Source organism: Triturus cristatus, chromosome 9 (genome assembly GCF_964204655.1).
Source record: "Triturus cristatus chromosome 9, aTriCri1.1, whole genome shotgun sequence".
In the NCBI taxonomy this organism is placed as follows: domain Eukaryota; kingdom Metazoa; phylum Chordata; class Amphibia; order Caudata; family Salamandridae; genus Triturus; species Triturus cristatus.
Window position 1 is genome coordinate 140,496,820 of NC_140592.1, and position 24,539 is coordinate 140,521,358.

Sequence of the window (24,539 nt, forward strand, 5' to 3'; positions counted from 1 at the left end):
GCAATGGAGAAGGAGGCCCATCAATATATGCTGGCATCTTAGAGATTAAACTGTAAATTTCTCTACAAGGGCAATTTTCTCAATATGTGCTTATTTGCAATATATTACCCTTGTGTGGGAGGTTACTTGCGCCAAGCATCGTCAAGGTACTGAAATGCTATGCATGTATGTAAAGGTGTTTTTATAGTACAAACCTAAGTAGGAAGCATTGGGACGAACCTCAATTGGCAAGACTTCCAAGTTATGAACAACAGTTGAGTACAATAGAGGTAAATTACATGTGAATTTCTGCAAACTGTGTAAATAATGCCTTTTGAATAGATGAGTCTTTTGTTTCTTTTTGTATTTTCGGAGAGTTGGAGCAGTTCTGATGTTGGTACGGATGAGGATCCATATTCTGGTGAAACAGATGGAGAAGTATATGTATGCATGTGCATTATGCAAGGAATATATACTTGATCTAGTATTCAAGAAATATTTTGTCCTGCGACTGCATTTTAGGACTTCGAGACATGCTGTATTCAGGATATAGGCATCAAGCTCTGCCCACTTTCTGCCCATCTTTTTAATTGGCTTCTGTGTCTGTCCTTTGCAAATGGTCAATAGGCTGAGTATCGCCTTTTCTCTTCTTGTACCCTCCCATGAGGGCACCCCCTGTTACCCCTGTCACTATTTTTTCTTAAAGGACTTTCTCCTGCCTGTTTTTGCAGGCAGGACATGAATCCCTGCAACGTTTGACATTTTTTTGTAATTTAACAGATCTGCATGCCTCAGCACTAATAATGGCAGCCGCCCTTTCCTAATGATTGTTACGATCGCCGAACGTAGCTACGTGCCTTTTTTTTCTTACATTTATTTACTTTTTGTTACAATGGCAGGACACTCTTAAGCTTTAAACATCTTAGGCTAAATCGCGGGTGCCGCGATTGCTTCAGAAGTAAAAAGGTTTTTCTATTTCTTTACTTTTTAAGCAATCGCAGCACCCGCGCTTTAATGTACGATGTTTACAGCTAAAGCGCAGGTCCCACAAAAGTCTCATATTTGCAAAAGGTTGAGCTATTGCCATTGTAAATGACAATGCCTTTTATTTATGTGTTTAGAAAACCTGCAAGCAGAGTTTACGCACCACTTGCAGGTTTTCAAAACATATGAATAAAAGGCCTTATCATTTACAATGCCAATAGCTCAAACTCTAGACCTATTGCATTGCAAATGCTTGTTTATTATTGTGTTGATGCAATGCCTTTCCTTACTCTCCCAAGTTTAAATGGTAAGCTGGAGATTTGGTTATTGCTTGGAAATCTGATACCAACCCTAGGCAGACAATGGAATGAATTGCCTGACCCACATTTTAAAGAAATCAGAACCTACAACCCTAGAAGGGAGGGTAGGGAGCGGTATCCTGTTGCACATGTAAAGCCCACCACTACGCTAAAAGAGCCCAGTGGTTGATAAGTCAATTCTGCAGTAGGCTACAACACAGAGGCCTCAGCTTTACAGTCACTACAAGTAGAGTGAAACTGTTAATTATTTGCGTTTCTGTTGGGGCACAGTTCCAGTTTTATTTCATGTGTGCTGAAGAGGCTATCACTGTTGTTTAAAGTGTGATTGCAAGACATTCTGTTACTTGGTGAAGCTCCGGTTCCTTAGGACTTACATTATTTACTATTTCTAAACAACTAACAACTAGGCATTGTAGTATAGAAGGCAGTGGTAGGAAAAAGGCAAATCAAATTAATGAAACTCAAACGCTTATCAGGTGTAATGTGTAATCTATATATATTTATTTGCTGACAGATGTAAAATGTACCCACATACAATTTTGCTTGTGGCACTGTATTGCAGCTGTGCTTCAAGTTATACATGCATGAGTCATGCTTTAATAAAGTACTTAGTCCAATACATTCCTGGATATATGACTAAAATCTAGATCAACACAATCGTTTTTGGAGATATAGTCATTTGACCCTTACAATATCAGGGATGTTTACTATCACATCCTAAATTTCCTTTGAAGAGAGATTGTTATTGACAGATTAATTACAGGATGGAGATGGTGCTCTCCTAAAATAATCTTCTTAATCGTTTGATTTCCAACATAAGCCCACAATAATTCTGGAGAAAGTTTCATCCAGTACATCCAGTGAAGTAGCTGGTTGACTGCCATCGGATCTCCATGCCCCTAATATTTCACATGTTCTTGCAAGTAGTCTATCTGATTTAGAGGACACGAAATCCTTCATGTGCAGTCCTTTTATCAACTCCTCAAAATATTGGTTAATTGATATATTCTCCCTAGGAGGAATGTCAGGTACAAAGTGGTGACTTTTAAGTTTTTCAATTTCAATCCTTAATTTCTTTTCTTCCTTAAGAAACTCCACTGAATTTGAATGATGTTCTAATAGGGTTTTCATTTGTAAATAAAGTTGTCTTGGAGCTTGAAGTTCCTTAGCTATAGATGTCAGTTTTCCAAGTTTTATGGAGTGTTCATTGTGTAATTTAACCTTAAGCGAAGCGATTCTATGCCGTATTTCATTCAATAAACTCTCCCCAATGGTGTCTATCATAGTCGCAATGTCTTCAGTCGTTGAAGTCAGCTCACTTATCAGCTTTTCTGTGTCCTATAAAAAGTCAAAAAAGGATTTTGAAACAATGAGAAAAATAATTGTAATCTGACTAATTCAGTAAGAACATACTTTGCTTAGAGTTGGACTGCCATGCAAGACAGAGTTTGGAGGCTGTTGGGACTGAAAAGTCCTCCTCACCGTAATGGATGTGTACCCCTATCCTGCGCGCCCAAACTGTTCTGATGGCTAGATACTTAATGCTGATTTTTGTTGTCACAGGCAAACTTTATTATTCATGGTGGCAGCATGCAGTGTAGTGATCTGAGGCGAACAGGTCGTTTTTAGGTCTTGCCTGACCCAGCACATGCGCTGGACTGGCGAGACTTTTAGTGAGGGCTCAGAAAATGCTACCATGGCCAGCCTAGAGCTACAGTGCATGTGCGCGGGCGCGCGCTTAGGAGCAGAAGCACCATATGGCAAACCTCATCATGCTCATTAAGCGCCTGCGATCACTTTCACTTTTGCCCGTGATCACTATCACGGCACCCCTTTGAAGTTCTCGTTCAAAGAACATCAAACATCAAAGAACATGATGTTGTGTTAATGCTTTGCTGCGCCCGTTTGACTTACAATGTGCTTTCTCTTTCCACAAACTCGATGTTTGTGTTCCTTTATTTTGATATGCTTTTAGTATTACTGTCACACACACAACCACACACACACAACCACACACACTCACAACCACACACAACCACACATACAACCACACACACAACCACACACATACACACAACCACACATACACATACACCCACAACCACACACCACAACACACACACACAACCACACGCAACCACACCCACAACCACACATACAACCACACACACACAACCACACACACAACCACACACAACCACACACAACCACACACACAACCACACCCAACCACACACACAACCACACACACAACCACACCCACAACCACACACACACAACCACAACCACACATACAAGCACACACACACAATCACAACCACACACACAACTACACCCACAACCACACACACAACCACACCCACAACCACACATACAATCACACACACATCCACACACACACAACCACAACCACACACACAACCACACACACAACCACACACACACCTAACCACACAACCACACCCAACCACACACACAACCACACACAACCACACCCACACAACCACACCAACAACCACACACACACAATCACAACCTCACCCAACCACACAACCACATTCACAACCACACACACACAACCACAACTACACACACACAACCACACACACACCCGCACACACAACCACACACACACAACCACACACAACCACACACACACAACCACACACACACAACCACACACACAACCACACACACACAACCACACACACAACCACACACACAACCGTGCACACACAACCACACACACAACCACACACCCAACCACACACCCAACCACACACACAACCACACACCCAACCACACACAACCACAACCATACACGCAACCACATACACACACACAACCACACACAACCGCACACACACAACCACACATACAACCACACACACAACCACACACACAAACCACACACAACCACACACACAACCACACACACAACCACAACCATACACACAACCACACACACACACAACCACACACACAACTACACACAACCACACACACAACCACACATACAACCACACACACACAACCACACAACACACACAGCCACACACACACACAACCACACACACAACCACAACCACACACACAAAACCACATACAGCCGCACGCACAACCACACACACAACCACACACACACACCCAACCACAACCATACACACAACCACACCCAACCGCACACACACAACCACACACACAACCACACACACAACACACACAACCACACACAACCACAAACACAACCACACACACAACCACACACACCCACAACCACACACACCCACAACCACACAGACACACAACCACACACAAAACCACACACACAAAACCACACACACAACCACACACACACAACCACACACACACAACCACACACAACCAAACACACAACCACGCAAAACCACGCACAACCACACACACATAACCACACACACACAACCACACACAACCACACACACAACCACACACACAACCACACACACAACCACACACAAAGCCACACAACACAACCACACACACAAACACACAAACCACACACAACCACACACACAAACCACACACAACCACACACACAACCACACACACAACCACACACACACACAACCACAACCATACACACAACCACACACACACAACCACACACACACAACCACAACCACACACACAACTACACCCAACCACACATCCACACACACACACCCACACCCACAACTGCACCCACACACAACCACAACCACACACACAGCCACCCAACCACAACCACACACACAACCACACACACACACACACAAAAACACACACATAACTACACACAACCACACACACAACCACAACCACACACACAACCACACACAGCCACACACCACACACACAACCACACACACACAACCACACACACACACAACCACACACACACACACAACCACAACCACACACACAACCACACATACAACCACACATACAACCACACACACAACACCACACACACAACCACACACACATAACCACACACAACCACACACACACAATCACACACATACACAACCACACACGCACAACCATACCCAACCACACATCCACACACACACACACCCACAACCACACCCACAACCTCACCCACACCCACAACCACACACTCACAACCACATACACACACACAACCACACATAACCACACACACAACCACACACACAACCACACCAAGCATTGGCATAGCCAATAGGTCTCGCCTTTGGGACCTTATAAGTGTTTAGCCACGCAACAGTTGATGTGGTTGCACCAAGGATATTGTGCTGCATAACTAAATACTTAGAAGGTCCCAAAAGCTAGACCTATTGGCTATGCCAATGCTTGTTAACCTGTGTCACTGGAGTGATGCCGACGGGCTCACTCATTTAAAGTTCCACTGCTGTGCGCTTAACTCACCCATTGGCCTACATTGGTTTGGTGTAGAGTGCTGTGTAGCGCATGAGTGGTGTATGTGTGCCTGGGCAGGGTACAATACAGAGATAAAGCAGTATTGTGAAGTCCATGCATGTTAAATGGATTTGCTGGGGGTATTTGCCGCTGTACATGGAACAATACATGAAAGATTCGTTCTGTGCGTGCATGTTAAATGCATCTGCTGGGTGTATGTGTGCCTGTGAGTGGTACAATACAAAAAGGATGTAGTGGTGTGTGTGTATGATGAATATGTGTGCAGGGTGCATGTGTGCCTCTAAGCGGTGCAGTACATGAAGGATAAGGTACTGTGCAGCATGTGTATGTGGAATACAAGTGCTAGGTGTACATGTGCCTGTAGAGGGTACAATACATGGAGGACTATGCGTTCCATTTTGGGGAGACCCAGGGCTGCATGCTGAAACATGAGGAGAGGATGTAGAGGAACCCACCAGACAGATTTGAGCATTGCTGCATTCTTATAAGCAAGATGTGACCCACTGGAGAAGGGAGAGCCAGGCTCCCCCAGTACACTTCAAATGGTTCTCTTTGATTCAGAGTGAGGTCACAAGAAAGTGGCTTGGGCACATTTCAGGAAGGAGATGGGGCTGATATGAGGCTCCGGGCTAACCTTTTGAAACACATATCACTGTGGCTGACATCTATATTATCTAGGTGTGAACAGTAGTCACTCCAGTTGCCGGTGTTGTGGGGTTATCAGCTTTGGAGTCACTCCTGCTGTGCTTTCAAGAGGAAGAGAGGGCAGAGGAGTGAGCTATTCGAAAGGACGTATCTTGGGGTTTTCAGACAGTTATTTCTCTTTTACCAGAAAGTTTAGCACTGAACGTGTGGATATATGTATGGTTACTTCTCAGACCGAAAGGCAACTGTAATTTCACAATGGCTTCAACATGGCTAATGGGACAGATGTAATGTACCATACTGTAAGTCTTTGTTCTCAAAAAATGCTCAATAAAAAGAACTTTGAGGAAAAGGAAGTAAACCCCCAACATAAACTTCAAACACACAGACTCTAATCACATTTGGTGCCGGGAAATGGCCTTTAAGAAGGGGAGCTTAAGACCACAAAAATTGCCACCTCTGAAGGAGCCATTCGGGTTGCGTGAGGAGGAGAAGCTAATCTGAGACCACCTACCCTGGAACCTAGAGTAACAGCACCTACCTCCTTGCCAAGACCAGTGTGCCATGTACGGAAGAGGAGAGTGTTGGAGGGAGAGAGGTCCAGCTGGGAAACCTGTTGATTGTACTCCTTTTACGAGGTGTAAGGAGATGGCTACTGCACTTATCGGGTTGTTGTCCATGTACAGGAAAAAGTCGACAACTCTCATAAGTCAGAGGAGGGCTGCCGTGAAGTAAGCCATGGACATCGTTGTGCCGATCAGGATGTAGCCCATACGCAGTGAGGGACCAGCAGCCCTGTGTGACAGAAGGGCCACCGTGGACAGATTGCAGTGCCGAGTGGCATGTAGCCCTTTTGCACTGGTGAACCAGCAACCCAGTATGCTAGGAGGTGCCACTGTGGAGGTGTCAATCAGGTTGGAGCCTTGTGACCCTGTATTCCAGAGGGAGTTACTGGGACAATTAAGAGGTGTGATCTGGTCAGGATGATTTCCGGCAGAATGATGAGGCCACCTTGGGGACCCCTGAACACCTACACCAGGACAAAGGATCACCATCAGGGCCTTTGTACTACCTCCCCGCTCCATCCTGGGATGGACACGAAGGCTTGCCCTGCCAGAAGAAGCCACGAAGAACCTCCAGTCGCTGCGGTTACACAACCATGTGTGAGAAACTCGAGGACCGACGATTGCAGCCCATATAGGCCCCATGCACTGAACTCACCTTAACCAGCCACTGCCACTCTAGCGCCCACGGAGGGGGCACACTCAGGAACTCCAGTAGCTCCAATCCTGCAGGTGGAGCTAAGACAGATTTTGGTCCAGTCAGCCCTGGGGGATCTTGCATGCTATTTAGCTCTTTGGTGCTGGAGCACTCTTGACGTTAATACAGATTTGCAGTGGACTCTTGAGACCCAGATAACCAGATGGGGTTACCCTGGATGTTGCCAATAGTGAATGGTAAATAACCACTATCACTAGAGCAAAGAGGGAGTTGGTCACTGGCAACTGCCTTCAAAACATTAGTGTAGACCGTGTAGCTGTTCCTGAATGTCGTATTTTTCTTAGTGTTATTAGCGGTGAAATAAAATACGTCTTTTATCCTAACAGTGAGTATTTGGCTGGACAATAATTTATTGCTGCTCCTGAGTGTATTTTGATTGGTGGGTCCGTGTGCACCTCCTCTCGGGAAGCATCGGACTGCTCGGACCACACTATTCCTGAGAGTCTAGTGCTGAAGGAATAATTGGCCCAGTTGCTTGGGATCCATAATAGGTTAGGCCCTGGGGCATAAGGATTAAAATACTTCAGTCCTCCACCTCCACGTTGTGCCCAGTAGCTCCTGCATGCCCCGTGGTCCTCTGAATGGGATTCTGACAAAGGCCATTGCATTTTCTGTGAGATTGCTGGAGAAGAGATGACCATGTTTTCAGGATATCCTCAGTTGCACTCTCACTTGCTATGGTAGCCGAGTCGCTTCAGATACGTTTTAATAATTCCCCTTTCTGCTTGGAAAGTTTTTTGAGAACATGTTTACTGAGACTGGTGAGGATACTTTGAGAACACCAACATGTGGGCTTCCTGAGGTAGCATATCCTAAACTAATGGACCAGATGCCAAAATAATAATCAATAGAGCAGCCTGTAAAGTGACTGTTGGGCAGGCAGTCAGGAATTAAGCAAAGCCCAGAAAGGCAGCGGCCGAGTGGGGAATAGGCGGTCTGCTTGACAAGACGTGTGTTTTCTTGGATTCGAATCTGGCCGCTCCACCAATTATTCTTATGGCACCATTTGCTCCTTGCCCTCCAAGTGTGTTTGGCACCCACCTTCCTGAGAGTAAAAGACGTCTAACAACCACTACCTGGCATTATATGCTCTGGGCTCTATGGTCCCGCTCCAAGTCTGATATGCTCAAGCCACTAAGGAAGTAGGAGACATTCAATTATTGTTATTTCTTCAGGCGCCTCTATCCTCTCAAGTCCTGATGATGATCCAGAGATACTTACGGGGATCAAAATGTTGTTGACTTCAAACAGGGACCCTATGAACTCTATTCCTTTCACGGGCTGTGCGATTCTTGTCCTACTCTATTCTTGTTCAATTGCTACACCAACTGATCATGATTTATCACTTGTGTATATCATTTATAAGATAGCACCAAGCACATTCTTGAAATAAGCACCCACTTCTTCTCTGTTTTTAATTATTTATTTATTTATTTTTTACTTTGAGTGCCATTTGGATATAATTTTATGGATTGATTGTTCAGTAGGGACCACTATCTTCTAGAATACAATGTAGATCCTGCTGGAGTGTCAATACATGCTTGACAGGTCTGCTGGCATATTTCATTAACACTTGAGGTGCACTTCAAAGAGCCCTCCCCTGTCAAAGGCAAAAGTTAGGTGACACTAGCGAAGAGCCCTTTTTTGCCCCCATCAGTCAGGCCCTAATCACAGTGGACATGACATCATCGCAGCCTGTTTTCACAGGTCACATGGGTTTACATATAACATGTGATGCACACTTCAAATGAGGAAAACAGAATACCCCAAAAATGTGTGCGTATCCACTGTTTGGTTGCTGAAACAGGAACTGCCTAAAAGGGCGTGGCTTCGAGGGACAAGATGCCCCAAATCCTTCTCATCCTCAATGTATCCGGTGCATTGCCTGCATTCAGTGATGGTGCCAGGGTATGCCTACCCTGCGGATGGCGTGGGAGCTGATTTGACTGCTTTTCAGGCTCATCGCCCGCCCAGGCTTCCGACAGCGGAGCCGAGTACATCTCCCCGGTCACCCAGACTTAACCACACCAGTATCAGGTAGGGGGTTATACTCCCCCGCTCCCGGCGTATTTTTACCCTAGGGCTCTGTAACAACTATTAGCGGGAGGTCATGCACCCCCGTTCTCTGTGTGTACTGGCAACGGCCCATCAGTGTTATGTTGCACGTACTAGGGCCACCCTCAACCCAGATAACAAGCAACCCTCCCCTCATCAGAGCAGAACCTGGCCAGATTTGTTGATTCTGGGGCCCCATCTGGAACTGAGCATCCACCCAGCAGTGGAGCAGTAGGCTGTCAGTTGGTGCCCTTGGCCAGTGCGCCCACCAAAATTAATAGTGTGTGTGGCTGGAGATTTGGTGGACGCACCAGAGGTGTTACGGGACACTCAAACATGACTGCTGTCCCCCTGCTCCTGTGCCGCGTTGTTGGATATTTCTGTCCTTGGGGTGCTAGTTTGCTTGTTCACCCTCCCCTCCTCCCCCGGGAGCTGGTGGGACCTCACGGACCTGTAACGCCGCGGACTGCCTGCCACCACCACACTGTTGATTACCTTGGGCAAGGCCGATGTGCTCAGTGGCCCCTCTGTCTGAGCTCTCCGCAGCCTGGGAGGGGAGCTGCACTGTGGTGCTCACCAGGTCGCCTCTGCTGTGCTGCCCAAGCTGTCTGTGTGGCCTAGGGAGTTAGAACGCTCGCCTTCCGTTGCCCCCCAAATTGGGCCCTGCAACACCTCTACTATACTAAGGTACATGACATGCACGTTAATCAGTGCTGGGACATATGCGATGGGCAAGCTTGCCCTGTCGACATACGTCTTGTCTACATCTCCTGTAGCCAGGTACTCAGGCGCTAGCCACTTCATCGATTAAAACTGCACTTCCTCCCTAAGAACTGCCTATGCCCCAGCTGCACACAATTCTGGTGCACTCTGGTGCCTCCCTGCTCTGCCAATATTGGATGATTCCTACGTGGTTCATTCTGACCCTCTGGTACTTGTTACCTTTGTCGTTGGCCTGCGGGGGTGAGCTATCCTCCCTCATTACTTGGCCACTCAGCTGCACATGCTGCGCGATTGCTTTTGTGTAAGCTGGCCCTAGCCATCATCCTATTGCCCTCCCCGTTGGCAATGATGTCTGGCAGCAACTGCTCCCACTCAGGGCTTATCTCATCCCACAGAAGATTCATCAATATTTTCAGCAAATTGACGCAGCCTGTCCAAGATGTGATCTCGTTGACGCTGACATTGTTCATCTGCTGAGGCCTGCCCCTCTTCAAATTCCTCTTAGCAGGGGGTTAACACTCGCTTGGCGCATTGCACCGAGCGCCCTGTGCCTGTGCCGGGTACCTGTGAGATCTGTATACTAGGTTCACGCTACTATGACAAAAAACACAGACCAGTTTCTTGACTTAGGTTACTTATTAGACAATTACACATAAGTAGAAATCCCCCACGCTCATGACATGGGATTGCTCGATGATAGCTTGGGCTCAAGCAAAAAGCGTTGCACTGCATAGGGAAGACACGCTAGGGTTATGTAAATACCCCTTTGCCGGCAACTGGGACACTATACTCGTTGATTCTCAAACGAACCCTCCACCCCCAGACTATTTACAGTGACCTTACCGCCTGAGATTCATGTGACACAGCAAATTAACGGTTTCCTACACAGAATTGCATAGCCTGCTGCTTCTTCACTGTTTAAATCATGGTGTTCCTGTGCACTTGCACCTTTATCACTACATTGAACATGTGGTAATAGCCCACTATTTCACGAATACACAGACTGGGTGTGGGTCCGTTTCATGTTCAAAAGGTTATTACCATCGGCAGTTAGATTGTATTTGCACATATTATTTGACTGGGCAATGTGATGACAACTGGAATATACCTATGGAAAGACTCATTTATAGAGAGATGGTCTGTGTGCCACTGCCGTTTTGCAATTGCTTTAGGACCACAAATTACACTTTTTTCATGATACATTATTCAATGTTTCATACTTTACAGTTTTCGGAAGCTTTGTTTACTGAATAACTGTTTAACGGAACTAAAATGATATTCATGTTATGGTATTGCGAGCCATTGAATCACCAAAATTACAGTATGTTAAAAAACAGATTTAAATGGAAAAAAACAGGAACTACTGGATTTTATTGTTACATGTGGCAGGACACTAGAATTACCATAGTAAACTCCCCACACATGCCAAGCCCTCCGAGCACAAGTTTAGCATGGCAGAAGAATTCAGCCATCTTACAAATGCCCACAGTGGGTGGGTGTAGCCCTGGGAACCTTTTACCCCATTGGTTAGGGCATCCCCAGGGATCATTCCCACCCACCTGCTCATAGCAGACATAAATGAGTCATTCCAGGCACCCACTTCAGAACAGTCCTGGACCTGTGGAAGATCAGAAGAGGACTGAACCTCCTGTCTGAACCCTAAGAAGAACCCTAAAGGACTGGACCTGCTCTCCCTCTTGTACCCAGGACAAAGAAGTGGAGTTCATGGGCCATAAGGCTGACTTCCTGTTTAAGTAACAGGGATACAGCAAGCTACAAGAGGCCTTTCCTGCAAATGCCCTGCTTATCAGTATGTATGTATGTATGTATGTATGTATGTATGTATGTGTGTTCTTATATAGCGCTCGACTTACCCTTGGGCATCTCGGCGCTTGCATTGGGAACCCGTCCTGGCTTTTTCCCTGTGAGATAACCCGTACTGGGCATCCCCAAGGTGAAAGCCAGGCATCCCGCCGCGGGGGGGGGGGGGGCGTAGTGGAGATTAAGCAAGCTATTGCCCAGAGTTGCAGAGTGTGAACCCATGATTCGAGTAGGCACCTGTTGGAAACAGCCCACTCCCACTCCGCAGGGTGGTGGTGGACTCCCCGAACACACTGTGGTAGCTTGGCTCGAGTGGTCAGGAAACAGGCACAGTGCTAAGCATACAATATACCCATACAATAACCATGCGTGCATCCGTTCCAAAAACGACTCTACACCGTAAAAATTATGAAAATATTCTTTCTTTATCTTTTTTTCTCTTAGTTGCTGATTGGGAAAATAAATAAGTCAATCACAATATACAAATTTTAAATAGTGCAGGTCAAATAAATATTATCTGAAAATTCAATAAATAGGGGTGATCATAAATACAAGGGACATAAATATCAGTGCAGGTAATACAGGCAATTAAATATTTTGAGGCAATAAATACTGTACCAATAAATATTGTACACCATCAAGTCCTGTGGACCTATAAATATAGTGAAGCAATAAATAGGTAAAAACTCAATAAATACAGTGCCCCCAATAAATAATTAAAAGTATACAGCAATACTCATGTAATCAGATGACTTTTCAATTCCTAAGGGCTGATTTGGCCCAGGCACAGCTTGTAGGGTTGTGGAAGGCTTGAGGGGGGGGCTACTCCCTGGCTGGGACAAGGCTGAGGCCTAAACTGAGGTAGATCAAAGGGGGGAATACCAGTGCCCTGGCTTTCTCTCTCCACACAACCTCTCTAAGTTAGTCCCAGTTCACCCCTGGCACAGTCAGGTTGGTTCCAGCACCTCCCTAGCCCCTTAGAGCAGTCTCTCAGGTCTCCACAGGGCCTTAGGCGCCCTCTACTCCACTTACTGCCCTTTTTCTGATGTTCCGACGCCGCTGGAGTCGTGTCGACGCCGTGAGGCGGTTCCGGTTCGGTCTCGGCGGCCTCGGCACAATGTCAGTTCTTTGACGACGCCGGTAGGCGGTTCCGGTCCGATGTCGGCGGCCTCGGTTCGATCTCGACCTCCGATTCGACGGCGTCGGGCAGTCTCTACTCGGTGTCGACTTCGGGCGGCTCCGGTCCGATGGCGCTCTCGGCTCCGATGACGTCGGCCGGCCTGGCCTCGATGTCGACTTCCGGCGACTCCGGGGTGCGATCCTCACCCCCGACCTCCGGTGCTCCTCCTCTCAGGTTCCGGGCGACTCCGGAGTGCGATCCTCACTCCCGACCTCCGGTGCTCCTCTACCTCGGTCTCCGACGACTCCGGAGGGCGGACTTCACTCCTCCGATGACGCCGCTCACTCGACCTCGGTTCACTTCCTCCTCGACCTCTGGTATTCCTCACGACCCCCGTCGGCGCCCTCTCACGACCTCAGGCGGCTCCGGGTACGACGTCTGCTACTTCAGTCAGCGCCGCTTCTCCACCTCGGGCTCCAGGTCTCAGGCTACTCGACGCCGGACTCCAGGGAAACCAGTTTCCAGGTCAGGATCTTGCTGCTTTCTGCTTCTAAGGCCTGTTCCTGCTGTCCAGGTCCTTAGGTTGAGTTTTTCTGTCTTCTTCCCACACAGGGCTATAGGCTGGGATCCATCAGTAGGGACAAGTATCAAGGGTGGGTTTATGGACCCCACTCCAGGCACAAGTTTCCACCCCTGCTGCTTCACTCCTTCCTCCTTCACTGCTGTGCTGCTCTCTCTTCACCAGTCAGGTGCCAACTGCCAGCTCCAACTGCCAACTCTCTCTCTTAACTCCCCAACATTCCAAACCGCCTCCAACTGTCACAGAGTTCTGGAATGTTCTGGAAGGTGCTGGTAGGTTCCAGTGGATGCTGGTGATGTCACAGGTGGCCACCATTTTGTGCTCCAGGCCCTCAGACAGAAGTTTCAGGGGTAGATAAAATGGCTCCCTGAATCTGCAGCAACACTAAAAACGAAAACAAATGAGGGAAAAAGGGCCAAGTCCTACACAACCCCCTTCCAGCCAAAAGCCAGGGTAGACCGATCAATGCCTTGATGGTCTTCCCTGCTTGGGGCGAGAAAAGGTGGACGCAGGCCCGCAACGGCAGGAGCACCCGCAAGTTCTCCTCCGCTCTGGAACCCAATGGTTCCCTAACGAACCTCCCTGGTCCAACAAAACCACCCCACTGGGGCTCCCTAGCTAGTTGTGGCCAGGACCGGCCCCTGGGCCGTCCAGATGTCTCTGGCCCGGGTGATCTCGCGGAGTGGGGGGCAGTAGCCCCAGGCCTGTAGTGCCCGTTGACCACTCCGGTCCTCCTCCTTGCAGTCCTAAACTGCCTCTGGACCTTCCTCCTGGGGTTCACACCCTTAGGCTGACCAGCCTTCAGGGGCGAGGCTCTCCTCCCCCTAACTCTCCTTCTGGGGTTCCTCACCCTACCCTGCGAGGCACCCTCAGACCCACACTTCCTCCTCAGTCTAGGGCCTTGACCCCTCAACTGATCCTTCAACCTAGGGTCTAAACCCTTAGGCTGAGTCGGTGCCCGAGGCGAGACCTTCCTCCCTCTGCATCCCCTTCCAGATTTCAGCACCCTCCTAACGGGAAAAGTACCCCTGGAAGTCAATTTCGGGGGGACCCGGTTAACAGAGGCCCCACCCGCCAGGTCAGGCAACCCCTGAGCCTGGCATCCCAGCCCAGGACCTAAACCCTGAAACTGGGCTAACCCCAGAACCTCAGGCGCGCTGGTTACAGTTGCCCTGGGTCCTCCTGACACTAGGGGCTCCCCTGCACTGGAGGGCACATCGGGACAGCCTAGGCTCCCAACCTGGGGCTCCCTGGTGGAACTCTCCAGGCCCTGAGACTTCGGTTGGGGCACCTCGGGACACCTCCCCGTCTCACGCCTTCCTACAGATAGGTCGTGAGGCCCTACAACCCTCTCTCCCTGGGACCTAGCTGGGCTATCTGCCACTTCTCTCACCTCGCTGGGTTGAGAGATCCCTGCACTACCCCCTTCAGGTTCCCACCCCAATGCCTCCTCAGACACCCTGGTGATGTCATCCTGGGGTAAATAAACTTCTAGCTCCTGTGGAGCTTCCGGTATGCTGCCACCAGTGTCCTCGCTGGACACACTCATTTGGAGGGCACGCAGCTCCAACTCCCTCATCTGAAGCTCGTGCGCCATCCTTCTCTCCTCCATCTCTTTCTCCAGCCTTGCTAAGTCCCATGTGAGCTGTCTTTTCTCCCTCCGGTCTGTTAACTCCACTTTAGACAAGCCACCGCTAGAGGCACTGCTGCCCTTCCTGGAAAGTGTCCTGGGCCCCGCTGACAGGTTCCCCACCTCCGGTTGGTACATCTCAGCCCCCTCGGTGTCAGGCTCTCTATCCCGGTCCTCCTCCTCAGCCTTGCTTTCTCTGCGTGCCTCCCCCCAAGCCCTTAAGCTGGTTTGGAGTGCACCCTTCTTTGCTCCTGGGGGACAGTACACCCCCTCTCGCTGGCAAAACTCCCTGAGTTGGGCCACAGTGTACGTTTCTAGATTTTCTAGTACAAACTCCATCTCGCCCACTCAGGTCAGAGGACAGGTTTTGTGCAGTAACAATGCAGGGGGGTACCTTTAATAATACCTCCTCCCACCACCAGAGTAAATTTGGAAAAAACAAAAACCCACAATTAGGAAGGCCGCTTTGAGAAAACTCCCGGTGTAGGCCTATGGACTACCCACAGTTATTGTTGAGTATACGTAGGCACAGCTCTATCCCACCACTGAACACCAATTTATGTTGGAAACAGCCCACTCCCACTCCGCAGGGTGGTGGTGGACTCCCCGAACACACTGTGGTAGCTTGGCTCGAGTGGTCAGGAAACAGGCACAGTGCTAAGCATACAATATACCCATACAATAACCATGCGTGCATCCGTTCCAAAAACGACTCTACACCGTAAAAATTATGAAAATATTCTTTCTTTATCTTTTTTTCTCTTAGTTGCTGATTGGGAAAATAAATAAGTCAATCACAATATACAAATTTTAAATAGTGCAGGTCAAATAAATATTATCTGAAAATTCAATAAATAGGGGTGATCATAAATACAAGGGACATAAATATCAGTGCAGGTAATACAGGCAATTAAATATTTTGAGGCAATAAATACTGTACCAATAAATATTGTACACCATCAAGTCCTGTGGACCTATAAATATAGTGAAGCAATAAATAGGTAAAAACTCAATAAATACAGTGCCCCCAATAAATAATTAAAAGTATACAGCAATACTCATGTAATCAGATGACTTTTCAATTCCTAAGGGCTGATTTGGCCCAGGCACAGCTTGTAGGGTTGTGGAAGGCTTGAGGGGGGGGCTACTCCCTGGCTGGGACAAGGCTGAGGCCTAAACTGAGGTAGATCAAAGGGGGGAATACCAGTGCCCTGGCTTTCTCTCTCCACACAACCTCTCTAAGTTAGTCCCAGTTCACCCCTGGCACAGTCAGGTTGGTTCCAGCACCTCCCTAGCCCCTTAGAGCAGTCTCTCAGGTCTCCACAGGGCCTTAGGCGCCCTCTACTCCACTTACTGCCCTTTTTCTGATGTTCCGACGCCGCTGGAGTCGTGTCGACGCCGTGAGGCGGTTCCGGTTCGGTCTCGGCGGCCTCGGCACAATGTCAGTTCTTTGACGACGCCGGTAGGCGGTTCCGGTCCGATGTCGGCGGCCTCGGTTGGATCTCGACCTCCGATTCGACGGCGTCGGGCAGTCTCTACTCGGTGTCGACTTCGGGCGGCTCCGGTCCGATGGCGCTCTCGGCTCCGATGACGTCGGCCGGCCTGGCCTCGATGTCGACTTCCGGCGACTCCGGGGTGCGATCCTCACCCCCGACCTCCGGTGCTCCTCCTCTCAGGTTCCGGGCGACTCCGGAGTGCGATCCTCACTCCCGACCTCCGGTGCTCCTCTACCTCGGTCTCCGACGACTCCGGAGGGCGGACTTCACTCCTCCGATGACGCCGCTCACTCGACCTCGGTTCACTTCCTCCTCGACCTCTGGTATTCCTCACGACCCCCGTCGGCGCCCTCTCACGACCTCAGGCGGCTCCGGGTACGACGTCTGCTACTTCAGTCAGCGCCGCTTCTCCACCTCGGGCTCCAGGTCTCAGGCTACTCGACGCCGGACTCCAGGGAAACCAGTTTCCAGGTCAGGATCTTGCTGCTTTCTGCTTCTAAGGCCTGTTCCTGCTGTCCAGGTCCTTAGGTTGAGTTTTTCTGTCTTCTTCCCACACAGGGCTATAGGCTGGGATCCATCAGTAGGGACAAGTATCAAGGGTGGGTTTATGGACCCCACTCCAGGCACAAGTTTCCACCCCTGCTGCTTCACTCCTTCCTCCTTCACTGCTGTGCTGCTCTCTCTTCACCAGTCAGGTGCCAACTGCCAGCTCCAACTGCCAACTCTCTCTCTTAACTCCCCAACATTCCAAACCGCCTCCAACTGTCACAGAGTTCTGGAATGTTCTGGAAGGTGCTGGTAGGTTCCAGTGGATGCTGGTGATGTCACAGGTGGCCACCATTTTGTGCTCCAGGCCCTCAGACAGAAGTTTCAGGGGTAGATAAAATGGCTCCCTGAATCTGCAGCAACACTAAAAACGAAAACAAATGAGGGAAAAAGGGCCAAGTCCTACAGCACCGAAGTGAGAATTATCGAGTCCGTGGATACTTGGGCTCAGACCCTGCCACGTCGGGAATTGAACCCTGGTCCCAGGTCTGACCTCTGCTTCAGGGTATGCTTTCTCTAACCAGTGAGCCACACTTCTCCAGTAGTAACTGTACCTGGACTGACCTCTGCCTTCCACCCTAAGAGTCTACAAGTGTCTCCCCAGGGAACATGGGGGGCTTTAGAAGTGTACTCCTGTGATTAATTGGGACTTTGTGGACTAAAGTCAGAAGGTAAAATCTTTGACCAGGACAAACCTGGTTGGTGTATCCAATCTGTGCTCCATCATGGTCAATGTCAAATTGCTCCTGGGTCCCAGGCTACAGCGACTATTGACTATCATTAGTACTTTGTCCTTCTTGGTGCTTTAAAAAAATCATATCTCTAGTTCCCCTTATTGGATTTTTGTCATTTTGGTGTCATTGTGTTTATTCAATTCTGCTCTTTTTTTTCTTCTCTCTTTTGCATTTTGGCTTTTCTTTATTGTTTATATACTGCAGAAATTCTGTACATACTGCCTCTAAGTTAAGCCTGTCTGCTCTGTGTCATAGCTACCAGGGGTTTGAGCTCAGGTTACCTTACTTACATTAGTGATTCACCCTAACAAGGATTGTGGTTACTACCTAAGGTGTGTACCTACCCGCTCAACTAATAACCACATTAATTACATGTAGCAGCAGGTTTTAGTTAGGGGTTAAGGGCAGGGATGCCCAGGGACAAACACACAGGCATGTTCCAGCAAGAGGAACTGATGTAGAGCTTTCTATCATGCTGAAAAAGCACAGAGGCATGGGATGTTTGTCTCTCAGTAGTCTGGTGATAAAAGATCTGCATTGCCAATATCACCTGTGGCTGAATATATATAATCAATAAAATCAATATCTTCAAGGTACTTTTGGTAAGGAGAAACAGGTGAAGAGAGCAATCACAAAATAAGAGTTATTTTTTCTGGGTGCTTGGCTACTAACATTGCAAATGAAAGAAAATGTATTGATTCTTGTGAGTTGGCTGCTGGAATGGACAGAAGTGCCAGGCGCCACTGTGCACTCCAATCCTTTATCACGAGCCACACACATCAAGTATGAATTAGCTCAGACTATGCAAAGAAGAGTTCTATCAACCAATTTGCCAAGGGCCTGCCCTGCTGCCAATGATATTGGCCATTTACTAGTGACCAACAACTGAAAGGCGAGGCACTACGGTCTATCTCTTGGGGAGAACAGACCTGCATCAATGAAACCTTGAAAACGTTAGCGCCCAATTCCCAAATGGAAATGTATGTGGGGAGATCTCTGCACACATACATTTTCACCTTAACCCAAATGGAGAACTCCACCCAGATGTTATTCACAAATTCTAGATGTAACTCTGCCCTTAGTATTAGGATTTACAAATCTCCACCCCGCAAGTGAGGGATGTGGAGCCTTCTACAACAGAAATGATTACTGTAAAGTTACTACTGGTACCTTATGGATGCATTTCTACCATCCACCATCCACATCGGAGAAAGTTGAATGGAAGGGAATTGGTAAACATGTTACACATGTCTCAGAATCTCCCAAACATGACACACATTAACCCTGCAACCCCACACCCTAGGCTCCCTCTTCGCCTTGGACTGCTCCACTAACAAAACAACATACAACATCTACAGATTACAAGATGCTGCCAGCCACATTCAAGAATAGAAGGAACCTCATTGTGGAGACCAACATTTCAGTAACCTTCTTACTCTTGCAACTAGTTTTTGAATCACCACTCACAGCACTCTCTGCTCCCCCCTTTCAAAGATAGTTAAACCTCACCAGGAGTTTGGAAAGAAAACCCCCCAAAAAATTGCGATAAAAAATGTATGGCAGCAGGAATATCATCGTATGAAAGATTTTGTGAACATAAATATCAAAAGTAAGTATATTTTTTTAGTGTTATTTTTAACACCATTGTAAAATATATTGTTTATTAAAATATCATTGTATATAATATCATTTTTGGTGATATTTGTGTTAAATAGTTGATAGTTTCAATCCTTATTTTGATTATTTAATTATTTAAATAGTTTAATGTTTTTGTATATTTACTTTAAGGAATTATTTCAGTGTTTATTGTATAAAATATTAAAATGTATTCATTGTAACATTTTAAAATAAAAATATGTTTAATAAAATTCTCAACAGGATTAGGGTTTATTGGGGGGAAAGGGGGGGACATTTGTTGCATAAGTTTCTGTAAATAATATTTTTTGCAAATTTTATTTTTTTTACTTCTAATTTTTAAATGTTTGACATTTTTTAATTTAAATATTTATATGTAAAACTAAAAATATGTTTTTGTTGTTTATTATAAAGGTGTAATTTTAAAAATGTATTTCATTTAAGTTTTCAGTGTCCCTATTTCTAAAGCTTTTTAAATCTAGATATTATTTATTTAATGTTATGTTTGTTTATTTTATGAAGATTACGGGGGCCTATTAGGATGGCGGGCGGATCGCCCCCGCCGGGCCGGTAGTAGCCACTGCCGGCCCGGCGGGGGCGATCCATCCGCCATCCACGCTTGATGACCCCCTGCCATATTAGGATGGCTGGGGGGTCTGTGGCGGACGGGAAGACCGTCCGCCGCATTTCAGCCCGACGACGAGTCGACGGGGTGAAAAAGGGTTTGAAAAATGGTGGCAGTGTCTGCAAGACACCGCCATCCATATTACAATGCAGGCGGAGAGCAGCCTTTCCATGGCGGTGTTGCCACCAGAAAGGCATGCGGGCTTTGCAGTTGGAGGCCCGTTGCAAGCCCCCAGGATGTTGGGGGGCTAGGGGGGCATGGGGTACCTATGGTACTGCCCTGCATTTGCATGCACAAGGTGGCAGGCACCGCATGGTGCCTGCCACCTTGTGCATGCAAATGCACAACATGCATTTTTCACATTGCGGCGGGTGCTGCTTACAGCACCGCCCGCCGCAATGTGAAAAATGCGGGATGCGCCCGCCAGTGTGGCAGGAGCATCATAATGGGATTGGCGGGACCGCCGCACCTATGGCTTGCGGTCCTTTTTGCTGTTTACCATCGTAATTTATTACGCCTTTGGCGGTTTCGAGCAGGGCCGCTACGCTGCTGCCCCACTCCAAGACCACCAAAGCCATTAAAGACCGCTGGCTTGAGTATGACTTATTTTCACTCTGGCAGGTGGTTCTTTGGCGGTGCACCTCAAGGCAGTTCTTGGAGGGCATGGACTGTCAAGGCCATGTCCTGCAGGACATGAGAGTGCATGCACACAGGGGGGCATAATATGTGCCCCCTGCATGCATTCCATGGTGCACAGGCACAAGTCGCCTTTATTTCCTCACTGCCACACTTTTCATGGCGGTCTCACTGCTATGAATAGTGAGACAGTGACGAAACTTGTAATATGCTTGACGAGGCCAAAGTGGCCAAGCATATTGCAGCCTCAAGAACGCCTCGTTCCCTGGTGGTTGCAGTGGTCTCAGGGCAGCCCAACCACTCTGTTCCTAGTAGGGCAGTCGGAAGACTGCCACTACCATGTCCCAGCATGTCTGGTGGTCCGTGAACCGCCAGACTCGTAATAAGCTCCAATTACTGCTTCCCGGACATGTCAAAGATGTTAATCCTCTCCATGAAAATCCTCAAATAATAATTTTTCAAATGAGGGGCAAGGCAAACCTAGTGAACCAAATCCTTTATTTATCTGTTGTAACTTCTTATGTCGGAAGGCTGTGTGTTTCGGTGATGTTGTCGAATGTTTCATCAGTTGATGGGTGTGGCGGAATCCTGACTGGTGCATTGCCCTCTGTTTGAACCATTTTGAAATATGTGTTTTACATACTTAAAATGTATGTTTTTATTTATACATTTTTAAAATAAATAACAAAATTATTAATTTACATAAAATAAGTTAGACATTCAAAAATATTTTCCATTCATTTTCTTTTTTTCTCTAGGTCACCTAAGTGTAATTTACTGCCTACACTGATAACCCTTAACTATTGCCACTTCCCTTTGTCCCTCCCCACATTTTCAACAAAAGCATCTAACTCTCTGCACTTGTGGTGGAGATCTCTGGACATAAGTGATAGGTCAAACTTAGGCATAGCTCTCTGCCAACATTCTGACAACCACAAGGACTGTACCAAATCCACTCCAATGCAGGAAATAGTTGACGACACAACTATGCATGTTTGGAGGCATGCACGGATGGCGCGGTTGTGCAAGAGGCGGCTCAGCCAACAAAAGAAAGACCGCTGAAAAGGAAATCTTCAACATCTAAAGAGGGACGTGTGACAAAGAAAGGAGCTGGAAATGACCTCTAACTGGTGTGTTTTTCAAAAAAGGGTGCCAAAAAAAAGAAAACTCTGGGTTTTATGCTCTCAAGCAGAAAGGGGCCGACGACACGTAGTATCGGATGTATAAAGTGGAGGTGGGGTGTCTGTGGTTCCTTATTTTTTTCTAATATATATATATATATATATATATATATATATATATATATATATATATATATATATATATATATATATATATATATATTCCAACAACAATGAGGTCAATGGCGCCAGATCGCTCAGCAGCGGGTGCAGACTGCGGGCCGGACCCAAGGCCAGAAATCAATTTTATCACAAAGTTCAGTCGCACACACCAATCCTTATTTCTCCGCTTTTTATTACACAATCAGAGCCAGTCTGTCAACCGACGCGTTTCGGCTTTGCAGCCTTTCTCACGGTAGGGAGACACTACTATCGTCATCTGTTTATAACACTCTATGGTTAAAAACAACCCCATTGCCTTCTGGGAGTTGTAGTGTTTTACACCTAATATCCCAATGACAGAAATAACATTTGGTCTAATGCATTAGCCATTTGAATTAATCATTGCATTTCTGGTATATTATTTGCATGTTGACATGGCCAGTTATAATGGTATAGTACACCAATACAACGATAGATATATAAGTAGTAAAAAAAAAAATATATATATATGTATATATATATATATTTATGTTTACATTCTAGGAGCGGTTCAAAAGAGCAATGGAGAAGATTTGTGTATGGTTAAGAGGTCGACGCCCCCGTTAAGCAACATCACAAAGACAGTCCAGAACATAGCGCCTTCAACAAAAGGTGTGAGTAGGCGTGTACGCCAGGATCACTTGTGCTCTTATTATACACACATCCAACAGAGACCCAGTACAGAGATGAAATGCAGTCTTAAGCCAACCGCTAAAATGATAAACCATCACCAGACCTCAAAGGGGGGTCTCATCTCAAACAAACCCCCCCTTAAGAAGAAACTGAGGGAGCCGGAGCCCCAACCCTGTCCTTTAAACCTTAAGAAGCTGTCAGGGGTCACAGATTCCCAAACAATGCCTTCAAACCTCAAGAAGAAACCCGTGGGCCCTGAGCCCCAAACTACACCTCTAGATCTCTCATTAAAAAATGCTGTTACGCCTGTGAATGAGCCTTCAACACCCCTGATCTCTAAGGGGCTAGTGTGTGTGACGGCTGTTGTAGAAGAGCTGGTACAGCCCCAAGCCCCTAAAGTGAATCGTCTCTCAAGAAAATATCTTAAGAAGAAGCAGGGGGTACCAACGTTACAAGTAGAAGCAGTAAAAGGGCCCTTAATCAAGCCCATTACACCGCAGGCCCCTTCCCATACCCTGAAGCCCTCTATAGTTTCAAATAAACTAGCGGCACCGGTAGAGGGGCTCCCCTAGCCCAACCCCCAAAACCTGCTATAACCATGCCTGATGGGCTTAGGAACGCAATGTCTGAAAATGTTCATCCCTCAGGAACACCTTATAATGGCAGCAGCAGATGTATCAAAGCACTGCCCAGGCTGGTAGACAGACTTGATAGACCCTCAGAAGCAGCGCATGCGGAGCCTTCTAACACGTAAAATGTGGATTTGCATATGATGGTTAGACATTCACCCGATCACAACCCCGACAATTCCTTAGCAGCTAGGACCCTCGATTATTTACGTACAACCCAACCAGCCCCGCGTCCAGTGTAAACCCCACATTACCACCCGCATTATACGGCAATAACAGTATGGGATGGGACGACTGGACAAATCAGGGCTTGGAGGACGTATTTAGTGAGGACGCTTCCACTGGCGCCCCGGGGTGTTCGCACTGGGACCCTGTTTCTATGATCCCACGGACCCTCAGTTATAGAATGGTGTTGTGGCGGCAGGGGCGAGAGAGGGTCCAGGGGTGTTACAGGTCGTTGGACAACCAAGCACTGTATTCAGCCCTAACCCGCCGCAATATGATTCTGTAAACCCAAAAGAGGTACTAGGGGCCCACGTGAAAGACATACAGCTGGAGGTCAGAAAGCTAAAACACCAAGCGAACACCACCATCTTAAAATTGGGTAATGTGTGGTATCGACGACAGGGTCGGGAGGGAGGCGCAGCGGAAGATACTGCAAATGGTTGACCAATGTAAAAGGGCGATCCTCCAAATGTGTCA

The 24,539-nt window shown here is 47.4% G+C and overlaps 1 pseudogene; it reads right to left on the reverse strand.

Moving 5' to 3' along the window:
* Positions 1–2,078: 2,078 nt before the first annotated feature.
* LOC146797531 (uncharacterized) overlaps positions 2,079–24,539 on the reverse strand; it is a 193,301-nt pseudogene continuing 170,840 nt past the window's right edge.